Here is a 15,629-nt window from a genome sequence, read left to right on the forward strand (position 1 = left end):
TTAACCCATCGGGCACTTGCTATTTGTTCCCCACCTTTTATTGATGTGGAAATTGAAAACATTAAAAGGATTTTTATTACTAATGGATATCCACCTCCATTAGTTAACTTAGTTATTAATAAAAAATTCAATCCTTTTCTGAGCTACCAAAATACGGTCCATGTAGATTTCCGGTATACCTTAGGTTACCCTGGATTGGACTTGAAGGCCAACTTATTTGCGATAAGATTTCCTCTCTGGTGTCTTCTAATTTTGGTGCTCTATCGCTCCGTATTGCCTTTTCCACAAAAACCGCCTTTCCCTCATTTCGTAAGGATGTCTTGCCTATCTCCCAAACTAGTAATATTATTTATAAATTTCAATGTCGGTGTGGTGCCGTCTATATAGGCAAGACGACCCAGCGTCTTCAGGTCAGAATGGCCCAACATGTTCCCCGTTTCATCAGAGATCATCAAGCTACTACCAGAAAATCTCAACTGATAGAATCGTCCATCGGCCAACACTTGGTCGATAAAAAGGAATGCGGTCTTGTTTTCTCTCCGGAGTGTTTTTCTGTTTTGCACCGAGGACGCACAAAGTTCCACCTGTCTGTCCTCGAAGCACTTGCCATCATTGCTAACCCCCCTACTTTGTGCAAGCAGAGAAACCTCCGGCTTCAGTTAGAATTATTTGGGTAGTCAGGTTTTTTTTTTTTTTTTTTTTTTTTCTTAACCTCTCCGCTCGTATTCCATATCACTACCAAATATTCTAAAAAAATAATAATTTTCAGACTTATGACCCTTGAAAATGTTTGTCTGAACGAAAAGCGCTTTGGGTATATTTTAACGATCTTTTTTAATCGACTTATTTATTTTATTTAATTGTACATATAACTTGCCCCATTATATATATAATTTTTTTTTCTTTTCCTCACCCCGGTTTCCATTTTTTAGTTGATTGAATTTACGATATGGTTCACTTTTTTTATAAATATATATATATATATATATATATATATATATATATATATATATATATATATATATATATATATATATTAGTCCTCGCGCGAAAGAGCATGACACAAAATGTTTTAAATAATAATAATAATAATAGAATAACAATAACAAAGACTTTCGCTAGCGAGGACTACTATTGACCGTAACCAGTTATACAGTACTTTTGAAATTTTCATCTCTATTTTTCTCGTTATTTATTGAAGATTTGTTAATGAAACCTATCGAAAATATGTTCCTTATTAAATTTTAAAGACTTTCTATTCTGAAAGAAGTTTTAAAAAATTTAATCGAAAAAAGTTATTTTAAAGTTTTGTAAAAAAAAAAAAAGATAAGATTTTCTCATTATTCAGACCTGTATTACAAAGAGGGGGTTGAAAAAAATGAGTTGTGGTGTGAGGAGAAATACAAACTGAAATAGAGAAAAGGGGCGTTTTAAAATATAATCTTAAAAAGATAAGATAAATTTTACAAAGTAGGGTATAAAAATTTAATTTAAATTGAATCAAAAAATTACCTTGGATTTATTTTATGTAATGTACATTTTGGTGCACTTTAAAAACATTATCTTTCATTTAGCAATTAATGATATAGATATAAAATTTTCAATTATATTTTTTGAAGTGCACCAAAATGTACATTACATAAAATAAATGCAAGGTAATTTTTTGATTCAATTTAAATTAAATTTTTATACCTTACTTTGTAAAATTTATAAAAATGCACTTTGAAGATAAATTAATTTCAAATTGAATCTTGTACCTTTATTTTTAAAGCCTATAGTAAAAACATTTTGTTTAACAATTTTCATTCCTTCGATGAAATGCTTTTCTAACTTGTATATATATATATATATATATATATATATATATATATATATATATATATATATATATATATATATATCACTTGTTATTTTTCTTTCTCCTCTCTCTTTATCTCTTTCTGTCTGTCTATCTGTCTGTCTGTCTATCTCTCTCTCTCACTCTCTCTCTCTCTCTCTCTCTCTCTCTCTCTCTCTCTCTCTCTCTCATCCTCTCCCCCTCACCCTACCTGGTTCGTTCACTCGCTCTTTTTGGTATCAATCTTTTCTCTCGACTTCTGCCTCTTATATCTTCCTTATCCCCCCCCCCTCTCTCTCTCTCTCTCTCTCTCTCTCTCTCTCTCTCTCTTGTTTGCCTTTCTCTCAAGTTCGGTCGCCCCCTTGCCTATTTATCTTTTCTCTCGACCTTCGTCTCCGTCCTCTCTTTCCCTTGCTTGCTCTTTTTTTCTTTCCTCCTCCTTCTCTCTCTCTATCTCTCTCTCTCTCTCTCTCTCTCTCTATATATATATATATATATATATATATATATATATATATATATATATATATATTTGAAATTGTCTGTCTGTCTGTGTGTCTGCGTGTGTACATTTCCCTACCAAACTACTCTGTCAATTTTCAGTCTACAGACTCGAGATTTGACATAAGGAGCATTGAGATTTGTGAAAATCTTCTTAATCAGTTTTCGGACAGAAATTTGGCTGTCAAGGAGTCAAATTCAACTATTTGACCGTTGAAAACTCTACCAAACTGCTTTGCCGATGTTGGGTCTAAACACTTGAAATTTTAAATGTAGGTTACTTGGATATGGATCAAGCTTTTTAATTTTATTTGAGCTCAAAACAATAAATATTAAGGGGTTAAAATTAGGGTCAATGTTTAAAAAGAATTGACCTCTGCTGTTTCTACGAGATTTGACCGTTGCGGTCTCTAGCAAACTATTCAGCCAATTTTGGGTTTAAACATTTGAAATTTTACATAAACGGTATTCAGACATGCAGCAAGTTTTTGAATTAGTTTGGGGGCGAAAATTTGACTGCCAAGAGATCAAAGTTGAAAGAGTTGATCTTTGCAGACTCTCCCAAACTCCTCCGCCAATTTTGGGTCTAAACACTTGAAATTTTAGATGTAGGTTACCTGGACATGAGTCAAACTTTTTAATATATATATACATATGCATATAAAGTTATGAACAGTACATGGGGCCTGAGCAAAGCCGGGCTGAACTGCTAGTATATATATATATATATATATATATATATATATATATATATATATATATATATATATATATATATATATACTGGCAGCAAGTCATTATTCAAGCACGTCTTATTGAACACGACAGAGTTATTATTTTTTCTGGATATTTTTTCCATTTGCCGAGCGGTTTTTTTTTTATATTAGTTGGCATGTTGTATAAATTGCCCCCAAAATTTGCTATCCAGCCATGTTCGTCTCAAGCGCTTTCTCTTGGTGCGTCCGATTATCATCAATGTGTCAGAATATTTGGGGAATTTTTGACGCCCATTAACACAAAACTGCGAAAAAAAATATAGAAAACTCGTAATTTCTTTTTTTTTTTTTTTTTTTTTTAGTGGGTTGTTTAATTTCTTTATAGAATATACTTCCAAAATAAACTATTAAAGTTTTAAAAAATAATAGAAATACTACTTTTTATTAAAAAAAGAAAGTGTTTACAAAGTGCATGCGCGAGCTCGTGCACCCATTGTTTTTTACTTAATGAAATCAATTGAATTTTACGAGTTAAATTTTTTTCAATTTAAAAATTTATCAAAATTTTTCTATTGGTTCAATTTTTAAGATATTTTCAGATTTAATGTGAAATTTTATTCTCTTTCCAATAAACCGAATATAATATTCTACAGGGTGGTCAAAAAGTCAGGTAATTACACGTGTTACACAATCAGTGGTTAATCGCTTCCAGCGATTGATAGAGAGAAATGGACGACAATTAACAAAATAAACATATTTCATGTTTGTTTCATTTTATATTTCAATGTATGGTACTTAAATATACGTGTATTGCTAATATCGTTTTTCTTTAAAATGTTACCTGACTTTTTGACCACCTTGTAGATAAACGTTTTATTTTTATTCACCCCACCCCCTCCATTTTGAAACGTCTATTAAAATGAAAATAATTAATTTTCTCACCTAAGGTTTATATATCACAAATTGAAGATAAAAGATTAATAAATAAAATAATCTAATTAAAAAAAGAATAGCTATGTGCAAATTTACCTGTAAAGTCAAAAGTTTAAAATCTTTAAAAAAAGGAAAAAAACACGTTGATTTTTTTAAGTTAAACCTCACATTTTGAAAATATCGCCCTGTAAAATTTGGACACCTACATTAATTTTTCCTATTTCATTCAATGTTGTTGTTTTTTTAGATTTTTGAAAAAAAATATTCATCGCATAAAGAAGAAATAAAATATTTTAAATCAAAAGCTCATATAATTCTTTAAAAGAATTTTTTAAAAAATGGAAAATTCGTCAGCGGGTTTTTTTTTTTAAGTCAAATTTGATTAGTGAAATGTGATCATTTTTCAAATACAGTGACCCATACTTGACTAATTTGATTGTTGAAAATAACCACATGTCCGAAATTCAAAGGGGGGTAAGACAGATAGCAGCACTTCAAATGTTTGTTTCTTTATACTTGGATATATTTGGTCTAATGTGTTGTTTTACGTTTTTGAAATAATTAATTATGGCGCTTTTCAGCCTCCGTATTTGTCAACTGGAAGAAAGAGAGGCAACTCCGCTCTGTGACCACATGTTATTAGATTTGAAACTCGTGGTCTTTTCGAATGGTTGCTTAAAAAATTATTTTATTTAAAAAGTACATAGAATATGAAATATAAATATGGAAAAATTCTTATAGGTGAATAATGGAAACGCCCATTGATTAGTATTTTTGATAGATAAGTGATTTTTGGGAATTTATATATATTTATTATAATTGGAGTAAGTTAAAATTCGTTTAATTTCTTGAAATCTTTTTTAAAGAAACCCGATTTTAAACAAATATATTGCATATTTTTCTATTAAACATTTTATTATTTTAAAATTTGGTCTTTGCTCCTTTTATTGAAAAAAATTTAGGGTTTAAATTAGATTTTTCAAGTAGTTATAAGCTTCGAAAGATAGTGAGTCTAATTATTAAAATTTTTATCACTTATTTTTAATGGCGACATTTGACACTGCTAAACAATCGCTCCTGGTGACAATTGGACGCACCTGGACGTTTCGGACGATTTGACAATTGTTTTAAATCACATTTAACATTTTTACGAAATACTTTTAAAGCAAAAACTCTATAAACACATAGCACTAGAAAACGTGTGTGTGGGTTTTTTTAGAATTGATTTGATTTTTGTTTGTTTGTTTTCGTTCTGTTTTGTTTTTGTTCTTATTTTGTTTTTTATTTTGTTTATTAGGTTATTTTGCTTTGGTCTCTTTATTTTATTTTGTTTTGCATTTTGTTTTGTTTTGTTTTTGCTTTGTTTTTGTCCTAGTTTTGTTTTTGTTTTGTTTTTGTCCTAGTTTTGTTTTTGTTTTTTGTTTTTTGTTTTTTGTTTTGCTTTGCTTTGTTTTTGCTCTTATTTTGTTTTTTGTTTTGTTTATTAGGTTATTTTGTTTTGTTCTGTTTTATTTTGTTTTGTTTTGCATTTTGTTTTGTTTTGTTTTGCTTTGTTTGTTTTTTTTGGGGGGGGGGGTTAGATTGTTTTGTTTTGTTTTGGTTTGGTTTTTATTTTGTTTATGGTGTTGTTTTGTTTTGTTTGTTTGTTTTTGCCGGGAAGAATTTTCTTTTATCCTAAGAAACAATGGATACACTCTGCACATTATTTTCTATATAGTAATTTTACTTACACACTAAGCTCAATAAAATTGTCATTTACAAATCAAAGTTTAGTATCTGTTCTTCAGATGCTGCACTTCATTTTCTTGTTCTCTTTCGGTGGAGGAGAAATCCTTCACGACTGAGACAATTTTTATTTTTGTACCTTTTCTCCACGTTAAAAAACGACCCTGGTGTCTAACTCTGTCCCGTGGGGAAGCATAGTAAATAGGTACAATAATTATTAAGCTCTATGGCATTAGCCTATTTCAATATAATTAACTTCGATAGCGTTGGAAAGTGAATTGCATCGTAATTTTGAGATCTTCTTAGTTGTTTTTGTTTTTGTTTTATTTTGCTTTTCATTTTCTTTTTGATGTTCTTTTGTTTTGTTTGTTTATTTTTTACCGGAAGAATTTTTTTTTTCATCCTAAGAAACAATAGATACCCTCTATACTTTTTGTTTTTGTTCTTCTTTTTTTTTGGGGGGGGGGTCAAAATAGTAATTTAACTTAAACACTAAGCCCAATAACAGTGTCATTTACAATAATTATTAAACTCTATGGCATCGACGAAATGTTGCATCCCTCTGTCTGTTCTACAAGTATTATAATGGCGCATGCTCCGACGAACTACAAGCCCTTGTGCCCCCTCGACATAAATACCCCCGATAAATCTTACAAGCAGCAAAGTCCCACCCCTATATAGTAGAGATCCCTAAATGTAAGAACGCCTTCTATTCTAATAGCTTCTTCTCCCCCAGAACTACTAGACTTTGGAATTTCCTTCCGGTTTCTTGCTTCCCCGACTGTACTGACATGCAGAAGTTCAAGTGTAATGTAAATCTTGCTGCTCAACTCCCTTCATAGTATTCATGCAACTTATTTCCCTGATAGTAGCCCCCTACATCAAAGTGGCACTGTGCCTTGTTTTGGGTGAAAATGTAATTTTATATTTATATCTCTGCTATTATATAAGAGGAACTTTGTCTGTGTGTATGTCTGTGTGTGTGAGATCATTTGCTATGGACACGAAAACGCCTGGGTCGATTGCTATGAAATTCCACACGAAGGTACTTTATATGCCTGGTAATGTTCTTAGATATGTTTTGTGCTGGAATATATTCGATAAATATCAATAATTGATAATCGAAAAAATCCGATGAAAGAAGGAACAGACGATTTTGACCAAAATTAACACCTTATACAGCCTAACATCACAAGTGCATTTGAGAAGTTTTATTACTACACAAGCAGAAAGGCTTGACATAAAAAATCAACAGTGGGTACTTTGATATGACAAACGGCCGTTTCTGTTTAATGCACAGCTGCATTATGATACTTGACTTTTTCATTGTACACTTAAATTCAAGCCATTACATATAAAAAATAATGTTATAAAATCAATAGTAGATTATCTGCAGTATAATGTAGACTACAATGTATCTAAATCACTTCGAGGAGGTATGTGAAGCTTCCCTCCAGTGCACTGTGATGGGTCTCCGACGAGAGCAGGCAATCAATCGATTTGAGTGAAAAACGGGAAATTTCACCGATTTTGATGACAATAAAAATATGGGAGTGTGAAACATTCGTTGACCACCATTCAATCCCGGGCAACGTCAGGTCTCCCTGATAGTTTTAGTTAAATGCCAGGTTAAGCAGAATTGTGAATTTAGATAAACGCTAAGCTCTGTAACGTTGAAATTTCGCCTTAATATAAAGTATTGTTACGTTATATAATGGACTGCAGGATTGCGCAGTTCCACAAACGAATTTTTCTTCAGTCAGCTTTCTTCCTTGGACTTGGAATCATGCGGACACGTCGAGACTACTGTTTTGCACTCACGCAAGAGACAATTGCACTCACGCAAAAGACAATTGCACTCACGCAAAAATACTCTTGAAACAATCACGCTAGTAAGGTTTTCTTATACCTCCTCGGTATTGAACTTTTTCATATTATAGTTCTGTAAATAAATGTACATCGGCTGTAAATATAATTTCGTGTACTCATTTCTTGGCGGAAGGAGACCATGTGACTATCTCTCTTATCCTCTACTTAACAAAAGCGGCCACCGATCAACCGCTATTCGCAAGGCGAAACCAGTGGATCTAACACAACACATTTATAGTGTCATTTTCATTGTCATGATGCCATTTCGCAGTTTTCTTTGTTCTATGTCGATCGTCTAGTCAACGCTTTAGATCAGGGGTCCCGAAACTTTTCGAACGGAGGGGGGGGGCATATTGCTGACTTTTGTTTTCAAAGTCGGAATGTGTACAGAATTTTCAGTTAAAATTTAACTTTTGAAAATCTTTTCAGCGTTATCATAATTCATTACTGTTATTTAGTATGGTCTTGTTAGTTTACAAGCATGAAACGGGTGCATTTGTGACTTAATCATGAGAGAGGAGAAGGAGCAGCAGCATCAGCAGGGGGAGAGGAGGAGGGGAGGAGAGGACTGTCACAGATGCACTGTTGCAGCGGTTTATTAACTTTATTATTTCGGGTGTAATGCGCAGGCGCAAAAGACAAGTGAAAACGATGACCGGAAGTGAAGAGTCGAGGTCGAGAAGAAGAAAACGTAGCATACCCACACAAAAGGACGTGTTTAATGCTGCTTAGTGAAACTCGTGTTCCAAAACTGCATTCTTTCAATATGCTTTTCTAAAAAAAATTTTAAAAAAAACAAAAAAACTATTTTCACACATTTTCATTTTTTTAAATTTTTTCTGAATATTATTTACGTTTTTCATAAGAGCTCTGTGGGCCGGATCAAAGACCTTGAAGGCCAGATCTGACCTGCGCGCCATGCTTTGGAGACCCGGTCCTTTATTCTACTACCTATGAAGCGGAGGGATTATGTATATCAGGTTGGTGCAAAAACAATATCGTTACTTTTATATATGACTAGCAGTTCCGCCCGGCTTTGCTCGGGCCCTATGTACTCTTCATAATGTGCATATGTATATATCAAAAAGTGTGAATATGTAAAGTAATGCCTTTCTGTCTTCCATAATTACCAAAGAGAAAAGACAGACAGACATTTTCACTTTATATATACATATATATATATATATATATATATATATATATATAGAGAGAGAGAGAGAGAGAGAGAGAGGGAGAGAGAGAGAGAGAGATTGGATGCAATATATAGTAATGATTTAAAAAGTATATAAAAAAAAGACTCATGCGCCATCACCGAGAATCGAAACCAAAACGTTCAGCTCACGATTTACTTTGCCTCTGCAGCCAATGACTGGGCTATGAAAACATATTTATTGCAAGGCTAAAAATTAAAATATGAACCAATAGCTACTACGTTATGCGTGCGTAATGCTGGCGTTCGACCTTCACCTTGCAAAATTCATTTTTTTCTTTAATTTTCACACTTTTGCACCGATTTTTCCGGGCTAAAGCCCAAATATAAAGTTTTGCATGGATTCAAATACCTTCTATATGAAGTTTCATGTTTGTAGACCAAAAATTCTAGGAGTTTGGTAGGCAAAATTTGTTAAACAAAAATATATACGCATACATAAATATATATGGAAAAAATTTTGTGTTTACTATAAATTTTTACGCAAATATTATGCAAGTATAAATCATGTAGAATATCTGCATGAATATAATTACACGTAATAGTTAACTAAAGATGATCATCCCATTAGAAAACCGAAGCAACTAATAGAGAATTAATTAAAATGAATGCTTAAAAGAATATGTAAATTAGCTAGATCTTTTGCTAGTGAATGCAATTCGCCAGTCCATATATAAGAAAATTGTATTTTCTTTTTTAAATAAATAGAATGAAGGGTTTTTAATATGAATATCAATACACACAAAAGAAAAACGAATTTATAGGAGTATAGAAGAAGATAGATGGATTGATGTTGCTCCAGTTCTCTCGAAACTTTACAATAAATGCCTTAACGAATCTTGCTTTCCCGACTGCTGGAAAACCGCTTCTGTGGTACCAGTCTTCAAGAATTCTGGTGAAAGAACTGACTCACTAAATTATCGCCCCATTAGCCTTCTCTCGCTTTTCGCCAAAATATTTGAGTCCATAGTTAATCAAGCCCTAGTCCAACACCTAACAGCTGCTAAACTCCTGACCGACCAACAATATGGATTTAGGCAAGCCCGTTCAACAGCAGATATCTTAACTGTAGTCTCTAAACGTATATACCGTTCACTGGACAAAACAGGGGAGGGTAGAGCGATAGCCCTTGATATATCTAAGGCTTTTGACAGAGTATGGCACGATGGTCTTCTAAGGAAAATTAGATCATATGGTATCACTAGAAGAATACATAATGTAATTAAATCCTTCTTAAGTAAGAGAAAATCCAAGTTGTCCTTTTCAGAACCTACCTCTGCTTCTTCGATGTTGGACCATCTGGAAATTTCTCGTCCTGGAGGAAGACTTGATACCTGTTTTTGGATGAAGATTCAATCACTCCAAGACAAGGAATTAGTTCTATAGTTTATTTCACTTTTCCCAGATGTCCTGCAGAAGGTGGAAAGTGAAATCGGCCTGAGGGGGTTCTTCTTCTACACACGTCAGCATTCGTCCCTCCCCCCAGTGAAGAGGAGGAGACAACGGGAAGCCGTCCGTTGTCTTCTGAGTCCAAATCAAATCTCAACGATTCAGCTAATCTGATCACATGACTCACACGCAATCAAATCAGCTGATCTTTTACTTCCGGTCAACGTGTCTACACTATAATTCCACTCTCCCCCCCTCTCTTTTTCTCTCTCTCTCCCTCTCTCTATTCCTTAACACTTGTACCTCCTCGACATGACTACCCCCGACAAACTCGACAAGCAACTAAGTTCCACCCCTTTACAGTAGAGATCCCTGGGTGTAAGAAAGCCTTTTACTCCAATAGTTTCTTCCCCAGAACTGCAAGTCTTTGGAACTCCCTTCCGGGTTTCTGCTTTTCCCAACTGTACTGCAGAAGTTCAAGTGAAATGTGAACAAACATCTTGCTATTCATCTCCCTGCAAATTATGTCTCCAATAGTAGCCCCCTACTTCAAAGTGGCACTGTACCTTTTTTGGGGTGAAAATTGAATAATAAAAAAATGTTTCTGAATTAATTCATTGATTAGTCATGTATATATTATTTTGAAGCGCATTTTTCGCTCTATTGAATAATTTTATTCGTTACTGTTCTCAATCTCTTCATTCATCTTTTTTTTTCAGGCTTTTCGACAGCATGGACAAAATTCAAATCCGCACGATTTTCTTGTTCCAGTTCAAACTAGGCGGAAAAGCTGCCGAGACAGAAGATGAAGACGGTCGTGGTCAGCCGACTGCGGTTGATAACGAACATTTGAAAGCCTTAATTGAAGCCGATGATCCTCGCAAAACCACACGAGAAATTGTTGCTGAACTCGAGGTCGACCATTCAACAGTTGTTCGTTATTTAAAGCAAATAGGGAAGTAAAAAAAAAGTTGGATAAATGGGTGCCGCATGAATTGAGCGATAAAAAAAATCGTCGTTTTGAGGTGTCTTCTATGTTCCTTCTGGGCAACAAAAACGACCCATTTCTCGAGCAGATTGTGACGTGTTATAAGAAGTGGATCTCTACGACAACCTGCGACATTCGACACAGTGGTTGGATGCCAGAGAAGCTCCACAACATTCCCTGAAGCCGAAATTGCACCAAAATGGTAATGGCGACTGTTTGGTGATCTGCGGCCGGTCTCATCCATCACAGCTTCTTAAATCCGGGCGACTGCCGAAAAATTGACGAAATGTACCAGAAGTTCCAACGTATGTGCCCGAGATTGGTCAATATGAAAGAACCAATTCTCCTCCATGACAATGCTCGCCCGCATATTGCTCAACTGACCCTGCAGAAGCTGAATTAATTGGGGTACGAGATTCTGCCTTATCCGCCATATTCACCAGACCTCTCGCCCACCGATTATCACTTTTTCAAGCATTTTGACAACTGCGTGAAAAATGCTTCAAAAGCCGAATCGGCCTTCAGTGACTTCATCGCTTCCAGAACTCCAGATTTCTATGCTAATCGGATAAGTAAACTTGTTTCTCGTTGGCCAAAATGTGTCGATTCTAATGCTTCTTATTTCGATTGATAAAGTTTATTGTGAAAGGAGTTATGATCTTTTGAAGTTGAACGTCAAGAAACGGCATTGTTTTTGTACTAACTTTATAGATTCGCAGCTTTGCATGCCGGTTCCAGTATAAACAGGAACTCGCTAGTTGCAAACCTTTTTGAGTCGCAGTAGTCGTTATGAGCTTAATGACGATACAAATTAAAACATGTTTAAACATTTTAATTATGTTGTTTCATATTAAAGATTATACGTCAATAGTGATTAAGTTAACTAGTGTGAATTTTGACCAGGATCACAATGAGTGCATGATAATAACTCGGTTCTGTAAAGCAGAATCCTTCTCAGCGTTGATGAATGGCGTAAAGTTAACCCTTTATGATCTGATTGAACTGATTCGTTCAGTCATAAATAAATTAATATAACAGAAAAAATAAAGTGGGGATTGAGTCAAACACGCCTTGTACGTATTAGTTTAGTGTCTGGGTAGATGCTAGATACCTCCAGATTGCAACTGTCTATTGCTTACATTCAGTATGCCGCCATCTAAGATTAACAATAAATATATTTTTAATCATCTACATCATAATTCAAGTCATGAAGGGTTATGATGGTGGGCAACAGGTTAAATGGTAGACAAAACAAAAAACGCACAATGACGAATGGCGTTATGTTTTCGAGCTGAGAGAAATAAAGGTTTTCAGACTAGTCTCTCCGTGGAAGTCATGCGAATGATACACGGCCAATAATGTAGAAGAATACGGTGAATGTTATCTCCATGTATGCCTGTCTGCGTCACTCATTTCTTAAATTAGAATAATCGGCTCAAATAGTATTAATCGTTCTCTCTCCCTTCCTTCCTCCATCCCTCTTTAATCTAGTTTCTTCAAATAGAAGCATTTATGAAAACTCTCAGTGAACATATCTTGTGTTACTTTCTACATAAGAAAAAAGCTTATTGTAGAGCAGGAGTGTTAAAAACAGTTTTCACTAAAACTCATTATCGTCTGCTCAAAAAATAATAATTATAAATTTATTCATTTGAATACTCCGTACTTTTCTCACTGAACTTTCTTTCTACAATGCAAACAAATAAACATTGAGACACTTATTAACAAATTTTAATCGAATATAATTTGCATAATTGAATGAAGATTGCAATTTTTCCAACTCGTGGATAATTCACAACCTTTAATTTATTGATTTCGATCTCTTCGATATCTCAGCTAATGAATCCCTCTTGTTCTACAAGGACTCTAATTTTTCCCTATATATATAAACTTCCATTTTAAACATATATAAATTCTTTCTTTTGTGAATTTCTGCTTTGGAACTCGTTATTTCATTTGTGTTTATCAGATAACACTTTTATCGTTCTCACGCATTTGATTTGTTGGTTGGTTGGTTGTTTTTGTTTTACGGCATATCAACCCTTTTCAAGTTATTTAATGCCGAATCCAGTTATTTTGAAGAAAAAAATTTCAATAGAATATATTTTTAAGTCGATTTCTATTCAACCCATAGATGGGACCCTAACAGATACTAAAACTCTGGGTCAGAGTGGACCTGGGAGCAATGGCAATTAAAGGGTGGCTCCACACTCCCCAAACCCTGCAAGCTGGGGTCTCACCATCAGATATAGTTTAAGGTCATATCCAGGACCTCACGCATTTTAGATACAAGGTGACCAAAAAAAACGGGCCCCAACTCTAATTAGGCCCCGTTTCTTAGTGCTGTGTCTGAATTAAATGAAACTTTGAGCATAACTAGTTTATTATATCCAAAACATCACATAAAAACACTGGGGTCTTTGGCCTTTTTTTCTCCGTTATACAGCATATGTTCTAGATGGCCTCCATTTAGCTTTTGTTTTGTTTTGTTTTTTGGGGGGGGGTCACCCTGTATAAATCTTCTTTTTTTTTACATAGGCAGAGGCCACTCGAGGATAAGGGTTAAAGAGTGTACTGTAGAAATTGGACAATATAATAACCGTTAGTAATGGAGATTCAATAAATTTGTTAACTTATATGGAACGGCTCATCAAAAACTTGTTTACATTAGACTTGAAGACAACCATATTGTAGTCAGCTGGAAAGCAGAAAAACGGAAGACAATTCCATAGGCGAGCAGTTCTAAGAAAGAAGCTTTGCTCATGGAATCTACGTTTAGGTTTAGGCACAGATAAAGAGTAGGGGAAATTAGTGATAGTGTTTTCTGCTAGACGGGTGTTTCTTGTGAAAGTTTGGCGGGAGGGACACCATAGAATCAAGCTCAGCTGAGCACTTGCCATGAAAATAATGATACAGCAGAGACAAACTCGCAACATCTTTTCTGTGAGAAAGAGGTTGCAGGGAAGAGAAAAGGACATCCCCCACAAGGCTACGAAGTTTATTTTGAACTCTATCAAGGCAGGATAAGTCCTTTCTAGCAGCTCCTGCCCAGATGTGGCAACAGTATTCCATCCTTGGACGTACCTGGCTCTTATATAGATAGAGAACTGCATCAGCAGTAAGGTATCTACTGGATCGATAGAAGGATCCCACCATTTTTCCAGCAGACCTGGCAACGGATTTAATGTATGTATTCCATTTAAGATCAGGAGTAAAGGTCAAGCCTAGAAGCTTGTCAAAACATGAGGCCTCCCCAAAACGAGAACCATTCATTTCAATTGATGCCAGATGGGTATCAGAGCGTTGATGATGTAAAGATAAAAGCTTGGTTTTAAATGCATTAAAAGTAACAAGCCACCTCTTTCCCCATTGTACCGCTTGCTCAAGATCAGAGGAGAGAGAATCAGAGAGAACTTGGTCGTTTACGGTCTTAGATGTGATACCATAGATAGTAGTGTCATCGGCATAGATGTCTACGAATGATGTAAAGATGTGATTTGGAAGATCATTAATATAGATCAGGAAGAGAGTTGGGCCCAGGATGGACCCCTGAGGGACTCCAGCATTAATACTGAGAGCTTCTGATTTCTGCCCATCAACAACTACTCTTATGAACTTATCAGAGAGAAATGATTTAATAATTGAGAAGACATTTCCAGCTATACCATAGCTGGAGATCTTGTGAAGTAAACCTTTATGCCATACTCTATCAAAGGCCTTTGATATGTCAAGAGCAATTGCCCTAGAAAGGTAGCCTCTGTCGAGAGATTCGCTAATCCTATGAGATATAACTGTAAGCACATCTGCTGTAGATCTAGCAGAACAGAAACCATATTGCATGTCACTACGAAGGTTATTTTTGCTAATAAATTAAATTAATTAAAATTGTTTCTGAATTTTTTAGATGAGGATTGATAATTCGTATTATTTGAATTCATCAGACTACTGTTCTCATCTTGAATGTCATTTTCATCCTGTTTCGGTCGATGTAATATCCGATCTTCTTTAGGTTTATCTTGTCGAACTCGGAAATGTTTCCGTCCAACTCGCAAGGACTCGTAGCGCAATGGTTAGAGTACTTGGAAAAATCAACTGTAAAAGTGATATTCTCTTGAATGTTGAAGGTTTAATTCTCAGTGTGGGCGACTGAAAAATACAACTGCGAATTACTGAGGACCTCTCTCCAATCATGGCTGACAGAACAAGAGCACGCTACCCTCGTTAAGTAAATAAAGAGTTCCGTTCGAAATTCTGTCCAAATTCCCGAGTTTGACAGAAACATTCCTGAGTTCGACAAGATACACCTGAAAAAGGTCGGAGGTTATATCGACCTGAACGTTGAGGAAACAACACTCGACAAATAAAAACAATAGTGAAAACAGTTTTCACTAAAAATGTCTCCTTAAAATTAAATCTTGCCAAAATACTTTCTTCTGAATTAGAAGCCGTAAAAAGGGAACT

This window comes from Euprymna scolopes, chromosome 40 (assembly GCF_053919585.1).
Source record: "Euprymna scolopes isolate OS-2025 chromosome 40, ASM5391958v1, whole genome shotgun sequence".
NCBI classification, from domain to species: Eukaryota; Metazoa; Mollusca; class Cephalopoda; order Sepiida; family Sepiolidae; genus Euprymna; species Euprymna scolopes.